At 43.5% G+C, this 12,544-nt stretch overlaps 1 protein-coding gene across 2 annotated transcripts in view; it reads left to right on the forward strand.

The window, feature by feature from the left end:
• The first annotated feature begins 6,950 nt into the window (after nt 1-6,950).
• Nucleotides 6,951-12,544, forward strand: part of LOC120926929 — a 145,423-nt gene continuing 139,829 nt past the window's right edge. The window contains exon 1 of one of the 2 annotated variants that reach the window (XM_040337230.1): nt 6,951-7,081. The gene's annotated coding sequence lies outside the window, so the exon portion shown is untranslated. The remainder of the gene's footprint in view (nt 7,082-12,544) is intronic. The other variant, XM_040337232.1, reaches the window with a different exon arrangement.

Here is a 12,544-nt window from a genome sequence, read left to right on the forward strand (position 1 = left end):
CGGTCAAAACCCGGATTCTGCCGAGAAACTCTGTCGTCTGTACAGTTTTGGCTCGATGGAGCCGCCGAGGAGCTCGACGAGAAAATAGAGAACATGTTCTCTATTTTCTCGTTGTTCTATGGGAGAAGGCGGCCCGCCGAGCTCCTCGGCGGCTTCATCCCAGAACTCGACGAGGAACTCGACGTGCTTGGCACGTCGAGTTCCTCGGCCGTGTGTACGGGGCCTTAGACTACAACTCACCTTAACACCTAGCCCTACTGGGAATTCCTGGTGATAAACAGCATTCCCATCACTCTAAGCTGCTCATATCACACCTCCTGTATTATGCCAAAAAGGAAATTCTAAAAATCCTCCTCACCCACCTGATGTGGCCGCATGGGAGGCGATGGTAAATGCAGCCCTCCCTCTATATAAAATGACCTACTCAAGCAAGGGTTGTCATTGGAAGTTTAAGAAGGTCTGGTCACCTTGGACCCTGAATTGAACTCCTGCAATAATGTGTATGTCTAAGTGTTGGAAGCAACTTGATCTTATTAACAGTGATGTCTCTGTAAAATGTTATATTATGTGCCTTGTCCTAATACTAGATCAGCACTGACTCTAGTGGGTAGTGTGCCCACAGTGGACCCTGTCGTCCTGTCTATATTTCAGTTGTATTCAACGCAAATAGTAATGCTGATGCACTGACCCGTCATCTTATATAAATTGTAATGTGTATTATTTCAATAAAGCACCACTGTTTGTTAAAAAAAAAAAAAAAAAACTCATGCCGGCCTGATGCTCGCCAGTGTGTTGCATTCGGGCGGACCACCATGCCCCCCCGCCTCAGCACCTGCCTTGCAATCCGGGGACAGACTGGCTCTGGGGACAGTGTGCTCATTCCGGGGACTGTCCGAGTCACAGAGCCGGAGTGTGCGGCAATGGAAGGAAGAGGGGTGAAGATGGATGCTCGCTGCTAGTTGGGACATTGGTGACATCGTCACAGGCTTCAATTTCAGGTAAGTGACACTTAATGGGCTACTAATCTACGCATAGTAGCCCATTATGCTTTACTTTTGCTGGGAAATAAAGAGAAAGTAAAACCCATCGGGCTTTAAATTAAATTTCTTTACCTTGGACTTTGTTCACCTCACCATTACACACTTGTTTGTTTTTATTACGATATCACTGCCATTTTGTATACCATTTACGGTAATCATTGTTGTATCACTTTTGCTTTGCTTGTTTTTTTTTTCCATTATAAGATTTTTTATTGTTGTTTGCATGTGTAAATTACAAAAATAGTGCGCCAAGTTACATAGATTTGACATAGTGCATACACAAGCATACATTCCCCCCCCCCCCCCCTCTATCTCTGTATCATTATATTTTAAGTGAAAAAAAAGACCTCTTGAATTCAAAATTGTCTTCCCTTATGTCCACCATCCCCCCCACCGCCCCTCCAGCCCTCGCCCACCCATCCGCCCTCCCATCACACCTTGGGCCGTTTTTTTAGGTTAATCTGCTTCAATAAATTAATCCTCCCCATAAAGGGATGTCCAGTAGCGGGTTAAAGTATTGATTAAATTTGAAAGACTTCCTCTTCTTATATAGAGCATCCCTTTGTGTCTAGCCAAGGTTTCCACATCCTCACAAATTTTCTATAGTTGCCCTGTCTAGTAAGTGTAACTCTCTCGCTCCAGATCATTGTGTCGATGGTTTCAACCCAAGCTTTGACAGTGGGTGGAGTCTGGGCCTGCCACCTCCACGCAATTAACTTCCTTGCCTGGAAGAGGCATCTCAGCACTACCTCAAGGGCGCCGACAGGCACTCTATCCTCAATACTGCCTAATAGGCATGCCTTGGACTCAGCTTCCAAATTCGTTTTAAAAGTTTTATTTATTATGTCTATCACCTCCTCCCAGTATCTGAATAGCTTAGGGCATTTCCACATCATGTGGATGAGGCTGCCTGTCGCTCTGCACCTTGGACATTCATCAGTACTTCTCCACCCAAGATTGAACATTCTCTTGGGGGTATAGTATACTCTATGCAAGAGGAACAAGTGTGATACTTTCTGAGATGGAGAGATCGAGACCAGTACCCCCCTCCTCAAGATCGCGCTCCACTGTTCCGTGGACATTTGCCCTAAGTCTCTCTCCCACCCTATCCTGCTCTTAATGGGGCCTGCCCTACTTATTGTTTTAGCTCCTATTCTGGAATACAGTTCGGAGATCAGGCCTTTAGTTGTTTTTGAAGAGGTTATTTTCAGGAGGGTAGGAGCCGAGGACCATACTATAGGTCAGTGTTTCTCAACTCCAGTCCTCGGGGCGCACCAACAGGTCATGTTTTCAGGATTTCCCTCAGATCAAACTGCTGTGGTAATTACTAAGGCAGTGAAACTGATCAAATCACCTGTGCACAATAATGGAAAGCCTGAAAACAAGACCTGTTGGTGCGCCCCGAGGACTGGAGTTGAGAAACACTGCTATAGGTTGTGACCCAAACTGGGCTTGGATGCCGTGCCGGATCTGGAGGTATCTATAAAATGTTTTGTTTGCTATATTGAATTCCTGTCGCAAGTCTGCAAATGATTTCATATGCTCTCCCTCATATAATTGGTTTAAGTGGTTTATCCCTTGTCTCTCCCATTCCTTGCATCTCTCAATGTCTTTTAATTCCTTTAAGTTTTGATTGCACCAGAGAGGGGCAAACGTTGTTATTCCCTTATAGCCCAACAGTGTTTTTGTTGTTTGCCATACTTTAAGGATAAGTTTTATAGTTGGACATTTATGAATAAACGAACCAGCCTCGAGTGCCTCCAATATTGTCCTATGTGGTGCCCCTATTAGCATCAGTATCCCGGGATTCCCGTCTCCCTCCAATCCGCAATTCGCAATATGTTGTAACTGCGAAGCTAGGAAGTATGTTTTCGGGTGCGGAACTGCCATTCCCCCCTCTTTAGCTGGTAACTGCATGGTCTGGAGACAAATCCGGGCTTGTCCCTTCTTCCAAATTAAATCTCTGAAAATGGATTCTATCCTTTTAAACCATTTTTGGTCTATCCAGACTGGGGAGTTATGAATGATATAGAGTAGCTGGGGCAGCCATAGCATCTTTATTAAATTACATCGCCCCGCTATGGATAGTGGTAGTTTACACCAGATGTCTCTTTTGTGTTCCCATTTGGCCAAGAGGGGAATTAAGTTATTTTGGACAAAGCTATTGATGTCCCTCGTGATCCATATCCCGAGGTATTTCATCATTGCTACTACTTTTAACTGAGGAATTCCGTGGGGTATCTGGACACCAAGGGAATCAATTGGCAGTAGTGCTGACTTTTCCCAATTGATGACCAGCCCAGAACATAGCCCAAACTCGCCCACCGTTTTGATTACATTTTTTAACGATGTTCCGGTATCTCCCAGAAAAAACAGGACATCGTCCGCAAACAGTGCGATCTTATCCTCTATGGTTAGTCTGCGGAACCCCTGTATATCTTCTGATTTTCTGATTTTGATGGCCAATGGTTCCATCGCCAGCGCGAACAGAAGGGGGGAAAGGGGACAGCCTTGTCGAGTTCCTCTCTCTAGCTGGAAGGTTTCGGAAAATTCGTTATTGATTTTAATTTTAGCTCTTGGCTGGTTATATAACAGCTTCACCCAACTAATAAACCTGGGACCAAACCCGAATTTCTCTAAGACCTTCCATAGGTAGTCCCATTCCAGACTGTCAAAAGCCTTGGCGGCATCCAGGGCTAAAACAGCTCTGGAACCTACCCCCTCTGTTGGAATTTGCATATTCAGGAACAGTCTCCTGATATTAATACTGGTTGACCTATTTGGGATGAAGCCAGATTGGTCAGGATGTATGAGCGCTTGGATATTCCGGTTTAGACGAGTTGCTAATACTTTAGCCAAGATCTTGGCGTCAGTACATAGTAGTGAGATGGGACGATATGATGAGGCCTCAGTTGGATCCTTCCCCTCCTTATGTAAGACAATAATGGTGGCTTCTAACATAGAGGTGGGGAGTGTTCCATAAATCAGTGCCCAATTTAATGTCTTGAGGAGTTCTGGTAGCAGAATATCCCTGTATCTTTTGTAGATCTCTAAGGGCAACCCGTCTGGGCCAGGTGACTTTTGAGTTGACATCCCCGCCACTGCCTGTTTTAGTTCACCTAAAGTGATTGGCGCCTCCATATCAATGTTATCTTCCTCCGACAGTGACGGGACGGACATTCCCAGGAAAATATTTCCCGGTCCTTCGGTCCCCTCCCTCCTCTTGGAGCTATAAAGGGACACGTAAAATTCTCTAAAAGTATTTAATATCACAGTTTTATCGGTGGAAGTTTCCCCTCTTGCTGACGTGACTGCTGTAACAGTGGATGGGGGGGAATTAGTTCTAATAAGCAGAGATAATAGGCGCCCCACTCGCTCTCCCTCTCCAAACTGGTTCTGTCTCTGGAATATTCGTTTTCCCTCTGTTTTTTTTATGTAGTCATTTTATATATCTGTTTTTTCTAACCACTCTTTTAAACTGTGCGAGGTTGGGGCTTCAATGTATCTCTTCTCTGCCTGTAGCAGCTGCTTCCTTATCTCGCTCTCACCCTCCCTATTTTTCCTCTTAATCCCTGTTATCTTTTGAATCAGGAGACCTCGGAGGTGAGCTTTTAGGGTGTCCCATACCACCCCCACTGATGCAGTTCCCACATTTATCTGTAGAAATTCTTTGGGAGCAGACATCACCATACTGTGTTCACTCATTAGCTCGAGCCAATGAGGGCTAATTTTCCATTCATTGGGGTACCATTTGCCCCTAGCTTTTATTATCAACTCAATCGGTGAGTGATCGGAGATTCCTCTTGGGCCATATTCTATGTTAGTTACTAGTGTTGCTGCCTCGTCGTTACCCAACGCCATGTCTATTCTGGATAAAGTGTGGTGAGTCTTCGAAAAACAGGAATATTGGCGTTCCAACGGATAGCGCGTGCGCCAAATATCGCATAATCCAACTTCATCCAGAAATAGAGCTAATCGATCCTCTCCTTTTATTTTAGGTCTGTTTCCCGGCGGGAACCTGTCCTGGGTCCTATCTAAGGCTTCATTAAAATCTCCTATAATAAGTATCGGAATCCCTGGTTTATCCAATGTGAACTCAATCAATTTGTGTAGAACTTCAAATTTAAATGGGGGGGGGGGATATAAACACTGGCTATCACAAATGGTTTATTTTCGATTAAGCAGAATAAAAATATAAACCTTCCCTGATCGTCTATCCTGCTCTCTCTACAGGAGAATACCAATCCTCTTCCCACCAGTATACTCACACCCCTAGAATAGGATGTGTGGTAAGAGTGGTAAGTGGACTGGAATTTAGGACCGCACATCTATGCGGCTGTTTTTGCGGTTAAGTGCGTCTCCTGCAGACAGAGCAGGCCTGCTCCTCTCGCCCCCAGCATATCTAGGATAGTCGTTCTCTTAATAGAGTCCCTCATTCCACGCACGTTCAAAGATTTTATGCAGAACGTTTTAAAAAAAAAAAAAACTCATGCCGGCCTGATGCTCGCCAGTGTGTTGCATTCGGGCGGACCACCATGCCCCCCCGCCTCAGCACCTGCCTTGCAATCCGGGGACAGACTGGCTCTGGGGACAGTGTGCTCATTCCGGGGACTGTCCGAGTCACAGAGCCGGAGTGTGCGGCAATGGAAGGAAGAGGGGTGAAGATGGATGCTCGCTGCTAGTTGGGACAGTGGTGACATCGTCACAGGCTTCAATTTCAGGTAAGTGACACTTAATGGGCTACTAATCTACGCATAGTAGCCCATTATGCTTTACTTTTGCTGGGAAATAAAGAAAGTAAAACCCATCGGGCTTTAAATTCAATTTCTTTACCTTGGACTTTGTTCACCTCACCATTACACACTTGTTTGTTTTTATTACGATATCACTGCCATTTTGTATACCATTTACGGTAATCATTGTTGTATCACTTTTGCTTTGCTTGTTAACATATCATATATGGCACTGCACATATTTCTATATTTATTCAATTTCATTAAAATAAATGGTAGACTAAGACCTAGTCACCATAATTTTTTTTTAAATGTAACCAAATGTAACCATACACCAAATATTAAAATCAATACAGATGTGTGAATAATGGTATCTATTGCTTCTAATTTCCACCATGTTTTGCAGTCCTCAACTGCTTCATCAAGGGCGCCGCAAGAATATCACAACATCTAACAGCCACTAACCTTTAGGGAGGTATCATACAAAGAATCTAAATACCAATCCCCTAACAGGCCATGGGGGAAGGTAGGTTGGACACTGGACCAGACAGAGGGGAGGCAGGGGACGCAACCGGCCACACGAGCACCGAAGCATGTGTTTGTGCAGTAAATTGTCCAACCAGGCGAGCAGTGGCAATTGTGCAGTAAGCTAAATAATACCCACATCAATGGTTACTGAGAGGCAAAATGCCTGGTGAGATGGATGGCCAGCAGCAGCACTGTAGGCAGAGATCCTCCAGCAGACCAGTGTAAGCCTGCTAATCTCCAGCTTGTGCTCTGAAAGTTTTCAAATCAGCACAACAGCCAGAAAAGTAGCATTTTCAGAAGGAGGTCATCAATGGCAGCACTTATATTTTTCTCTTTAAGGTCATTTTTCTTACTTTGGTAGTTTTGCAAAACACTTCTTGACTTTGGCTGTAAAAGTGCAGTGGCGACATTGAGGAAATAACCTGTTTCTTTTATGTTTTTGAGTTTGCAATTTTAATGTTTTTATTCGTTTAACAGAGTGTTAAGGATTATGTGCCATGAGCCAGAAAAGTCCATTCTTCATCTTCAGTCAGAGAAACAGTAGTTATTTCATTGTACTCAGAGTGAAGTGATTAGCTTAGAGGCTCATCCTAGCAACAGGGAACAAGCTTGTAAACAGAGAACAGAAGGGAAATAATAGAGAAACTGCTTGTGCACTTTCATGCTTTCTTCCCGATAAGATCATTTTCAAGCTACTTCTGGAACATTGCAACATATTGAGGCTATAATAGGGCAGCTGAGAAAAAAAAAAAGTCGAGTCTCGCTGACAGCAAATGATGGGTAATGCTATTCTGCTTCTATCTCGTTTAACACATTGCTTATAAATTTGAGATCATGTTGTCCCACAAATACATAACCAGAGTTATTTACATAAGTTATTTGAAGTATGTCAGTTATGGACAGGGGGTTTATAATGCTTTCTGTATGCTGTATCAGCGTCTATTGTGCTGGGGATTTGGATCTAATCCAGTGACCACAATATATAGGCCATTCTTCATCGATTATACAGATAGGTACGCTTATTTCACCATTCTAATCTTGCCCTCTGTTTGATAACAGGATCTAACATTTATTTATTTATGTATTCAGTAAAAAGTATCTCTCTTTCTTTATATGTTTTGCCAATTTTTCCTATCTGCCTATTTCCCTAGATTTATTTTCCTATTGCACTCCTATTCCTATTTCCTATTGTATACATATCAAGATTTGCATTATTTAAAGCGGATCTCCCACGCCAAAAACATTTTTTTGTTAATGCCTAGTTAAACGGTTAATGCCCCGAATTTGCTGAACTCACGTTTTCTGTCTCCCGCGGCCGCTCCACTGCCATCCTGTGTTAAATATAAACTTATATTCCTCCTTCCGTTTTGGTTCGATTTTAACTGTGGGCATAAGCCCACAGGCCTGCACTCCCTTCTTCCGGTGGATGCTGATGTCCCAGCATCCACCGCTCGATCTCGCGCATGCGCACGAGCACAAGCAACGGGGAACAGCGGCTTTCGAAATAGCGCGAGATTTGAGAACACGGCTGCGCAGAGCGCACTGCATCTAACAGGAAGTGATGCAATGCCCGGAAAACTCCCGCATACATGCAGACCGGAAGGTACAGTAATGTACAGGTACTGTACACATTTAGCTAAAAAAAAATAACCGTTTTTAGCATAACAGATGGCGCCATTGTTATTAAGCAAATGATGTAATTAGGGTGGAGAGCCGCTTAAAGGCCCTGTTCACACTGATGCGTTGTGGAATTTGCATCGAAATTTGTGCGGTTTCTGCACTGCATCAAAATCGCACCCCTTTAATGCGAATCGCTGCAGGCATGAATGATACCCCCAAATCTGTTTGCAAAACGCAGTTGTGAACATCCATACTATCCAATTCTGGTGTTGGAAAAAAAGGGTCCTGCACGATTTTGGTGTGGATGCGGTGCAATTTGGGCCATACAGCACTGCGTTCCTGTTCAAACCACTTGCTAGTCTGCAGCAGTGTGATTCCTGTTCAAATCGCATGTGGGTCCCCACATTGCATCCAATGTGAACTGGGCCAGGGTTTTGCAAGAGGTCCCCAAGGGTTCTGCCCATTCTACCAATTCAGCAGATTCCTATCCACCCAATGGCACTTTCAGTATCATGTGTGCCAGATACCCAGAAGAATGGAAGGAAAGAAACATAGGAAACAGTGGGCATGTGGTTCCATCTGTATTGGCTGCTTAGGCCCACCCCTTAAGCCTAAATTGGTAGCTATGGTTATGCCAGACAAGGTGGGCTTATCTACCACTCTGCTATCACTCTAAAGCCTCATACACATGATCTGATTTCCATCTGACAAATCTGTGGAATTTTGTGCGAAGGGCGTTGGCCGTGAAACTTGTTCTACATACAGACGGCAGAAATTTTTCAGCCAACATACACAAGATTACATGTTTTTTCTGCTGTTTAGCGCCACCCTTTGGGCAACTTCTGCTAATGTTGTCTGATGGTTGGCATTGGTTCGGAACATGTGTGTTTGTACTTTGGATTTTAGTCTGACGGACTTGTGTACATACGATTAGATAATCCGACAGAACACATTTGTTGTCGGAAAGTTTGAGAGCATGCTATCCCACATTTGTTGTCTGAAATTCTGACAACAATTGTCCGATGGAGCGTACAAACGGCCGGATTATCCGACAGAAACCCTGCCATCACACAATTGTTGTCAGAAAATCTGATCGTGTGTACAGGCCTATAGAAGTGCTGGCTACATATTTTTTTTTATTTAAATCTCATCTAGTGATCTGTCCAGCAAAAGTGGCAGTTAGAGGATTGAGACAAACATTTTACCACTAACAGTTGCTGTAACTGTCTAAAAATGTTAGCTGAAGCATTGGAGTGATACTGAACACACACTGTATATTTATATTGTCCCTTCTTATTATTGTATGTGGAGGATGGCACTGTAATTATTTTAATGAAAACAGCTCTTTCCCAGCCTGTCTGCAGGCAAACATAAGCAGGAGGAGCTTTTAGTTCTCTGCTGCTGGTTCAAAATGGAAAAAATAAATAAAACAGCCTTTGGGATACAAAGTAAAAATAAATCATTAATATCAATAAACTGTTTTAAATTGTCATACAAATACATATTTGAAATCAAATCTTTATAATTTTTTGGCAATAACATGGTGTGGGTGGATTTCTGCCAGTCACAGGCTGTATCACACCTCTCCAGTCTGTGTCTTAGAATAAGAGGAAGGTAATTATTCCATCAATCTACATTTAATATCCCGTCCCCAAATGTGTTTAGCTGGTTAGTGGGCCTGGAGTAGGAGGGAGGGAGTGGGCTGTCATTTACCACTGTGCATACGCCCACATGTGTGCCTCTATAGTCACATGGGCTGCCCAGGAAATGTTCAGCATAGAAACTCACTGAAAACTGAGCATGTGCAAATTCCCTAACTGAATTGGGGACAAGGACAGAAGGTGGAGATAGAGAGCAGAAGGAACAGTTTTTTTGCAGAATACAGAAAATTATTTTCATAATGACTGAGTATGAACAACATGTAATACGTCATTTATTGATTGTTAATTATAATGTGGGTTTAGTGACACTTTAATTAATTGGTCAAGTCCATCTAAATCTGCTTGTAGCTTTTTTGGAAAAGGACAATTGGGTGTTAAATGTTTTTAGATGCACATTGTAGAAGGGGCACTGTGAATGTCTGGAAGGTCGTGTGTTTGTTGGGTTTGGAATGTTGTGTGTCTATGGGTGTCCAGGGGCTTCTGTATCTGCAGCTGTCTGGAAGGTTGTGTGTCTGTTGGGTTTGGAAGGTTGAGTGTCTATGTGTGTCCAGGGGCTTCTGTATCTGCAGGTGTCTGGAAGGTTGTGTGTTTGTTTGGTTTGAAAGGTTTTGTGTCTATAGGTGTCCAGGGGCTTCTGTATCTGCAGGTTTCTGGAAGGTTGTGTGTTTGTTTGGTTTGAAAGGTTGTGTGTCTATGGGTGTCCAGGGGCTTCTGTATCTGCAGGTGTCTGGAAGGCTGTGTGTCTGTTGAGTTTAGAAGGTTGTGTGTCTATGGGTGTCCATTGGCTTCTGTATCTGCAGGTGTCTGGAAGGTTGTGTGTCTGTTCGGTTTGGGAGGGTGTGTGTCTATGGGTGTCCAGGGGCTTCTGTATCTGCAGGTGTCTGGAAGGTTGTGTGTTTGTTCGGTTTGGAAGGTTGTGTGTCTATGGGGGTCCAGGGGCTTCTGTATCAGCAGGTGTCTGGAAGGTTGTGTGTCTGTTGAGTTTAGAAAGTTGTGTGTCTATGGGTGTCCATTGGCTTCTGTATCTTTAGGTGTCTGGAAGGTTGTGTGTTTGTTCGGTTTGGAAGGTTGTGTGTCTATGGGTGTCCAGGGGCTTCTGTATCTGCAGGTGTCTGGAAGCTTGTGTGTTTGTTCGGTTGTGTGTCTATGGGTGTCCAGGGGCTTCTGTATCTGCAGATGTCTGGAAGGTTGTGTGTTCGGTTTGGAAGGTTGTGTGTCTATGGGTGTCCAGGGGCTTCTGTATCTGCAGGTATCTGGAAGATTGTGTGTTTGTTGGGTTTGGAAGGTTGTGTGTCTACGGGTGTCCAGGGGCTTCTGTATCTGCAAATGTCTGGAAGGTTGTGTGTCTGTTGGGTTTGGAAGGTTGTTTGTCTATAGGTGTCCAGGGGCTTCTGTATCTGTGGGTGTCTGGAAGGTTGTATGTTTGTTGGGTTTGGAAGGTTGTGTGTTTGTTGGGTTTGGAATGTTGTGTGTCTATGGTGTCCAGGGGCTTCTGTATCTGCAGATGTCTGGAAGGTTGTGTGTCTGTTGGGTTTGGAAGGTTGTTTGTCTATGGGTGTCCAGAGGCTTCTGTATCTGCAGGTGTCTGCTAGGTTGTGTGTCTGTTGGGTTTGGAAGGTTGTTTGTCTATGGGTGTCCAGAGGCTTCTGTATCTACAGGTGTTTGCAAGGTTGTGTGTCTGTTGGGTTTGGAAGGTTGTTTGTCTACGGGTGTATGGAGGCTTCTGTATCTACAGGTGTCTGCAGGGTTGTGTGGAGATGCGTAAGTGGGGTGGAGGTTAAAGTGTAAGGGGAGACAATGGGAAAGAGGGGACCCAGATTTCTAGTGGCACCCTACATCCCACTGAGATGAATAAACTAAGATTATCAACAATGCAGAGAAAATTAGATCTAGTGGGAATGAGGAAAGAAGCAGCAAGACAGGGGAGGAGAAAGCGTGTTCTCCTGTGAATCAGAGTAATCTCAGGTTACAAGCTCCATAAGAAAGAAAGAAGGGCAGTGGCTAGTGGAGGAAGAACAAGATGGGGCACAAGGGATTGGGTTGGCAGTCCTCTCCACTGCTGGAATTGAAAACAACCTGAGTTTGTCAACACAGCAGGGCTGGCAGCAATGATGGAGAAAGGAGCAGGAGTATGAGAAGAGTAAAGAATTTGGGTAAATATAGGAAATAGAGGAAGTGAATAAGAGAGGGAAAAAAGCTTTTTCCACTAAGCACTGAAGAAGCCCTGTGAGTGTTTCTGCTGAAGACCAATTCACCATTAGGGCTATATTTATAAAAATGTCACTGTGCAAATGTTTGAGCAGATGTCTCAAATAATCCCTGTAGTTTTTCTAACATACTTATTTTCTATAATCATCAGCTCCATCTAGTGGCTATATTGAGGTAATTTCCTGACATACTTCAATCTGAAAATACTGCATTATGGTCACAGGATGGAGGTGACAACCATAGGATATAAACATTACGAAATTCCAGAGATAATTTGTGATGCCTGTGCAAATACTCATATATTTGCACAGACTTATTTTAATAAATAGATCCTTTAGCGTTTCCACTGAGCACCAATGCACCTTTAGTTGTCTGTTTATTAAAACATTTGTTGCAGAAATGTCAGAAATATTTATGCAAGATTAACCACTTAACCCCCGGACCATATTGCTGGTCAAAGACCAGAGTACTTTTTGCAATTCGGCACTGCGTCGCTTTAACTGACAATTGCGCGGTCGTGCGACGTGGCTCCCAAACAAAATTGGCGTCCTTTTTTTTCCCACAAATAGAGCTTTCTTTTGGTGGTATTTGATCACCTCTGCGGTTTTTAGTTTTTGCGCTATAAACAAAAATAGAGCGACAATTTTGAAAAAAAATAATATTTTTTACTTTTTGCTGTAATAAATATTTCTCAAAAATATATAAAAAAACAATTTTTTCCCTCAGTTTAGGCCGATATGTATTCTTCTACATA

This window comes from Rana temporaria, chromosome 2 (assembly GCF_905171775.1).
Source record: "Rana temporaria chromosome 2, aRanTem1.1, whole genome shotgun sequence".
Lineage (NCBI taxonomy): Eukaryota > Metazoa > Chordata > Amphibia > Anura > Ranidae > Rana > Rana temporaria.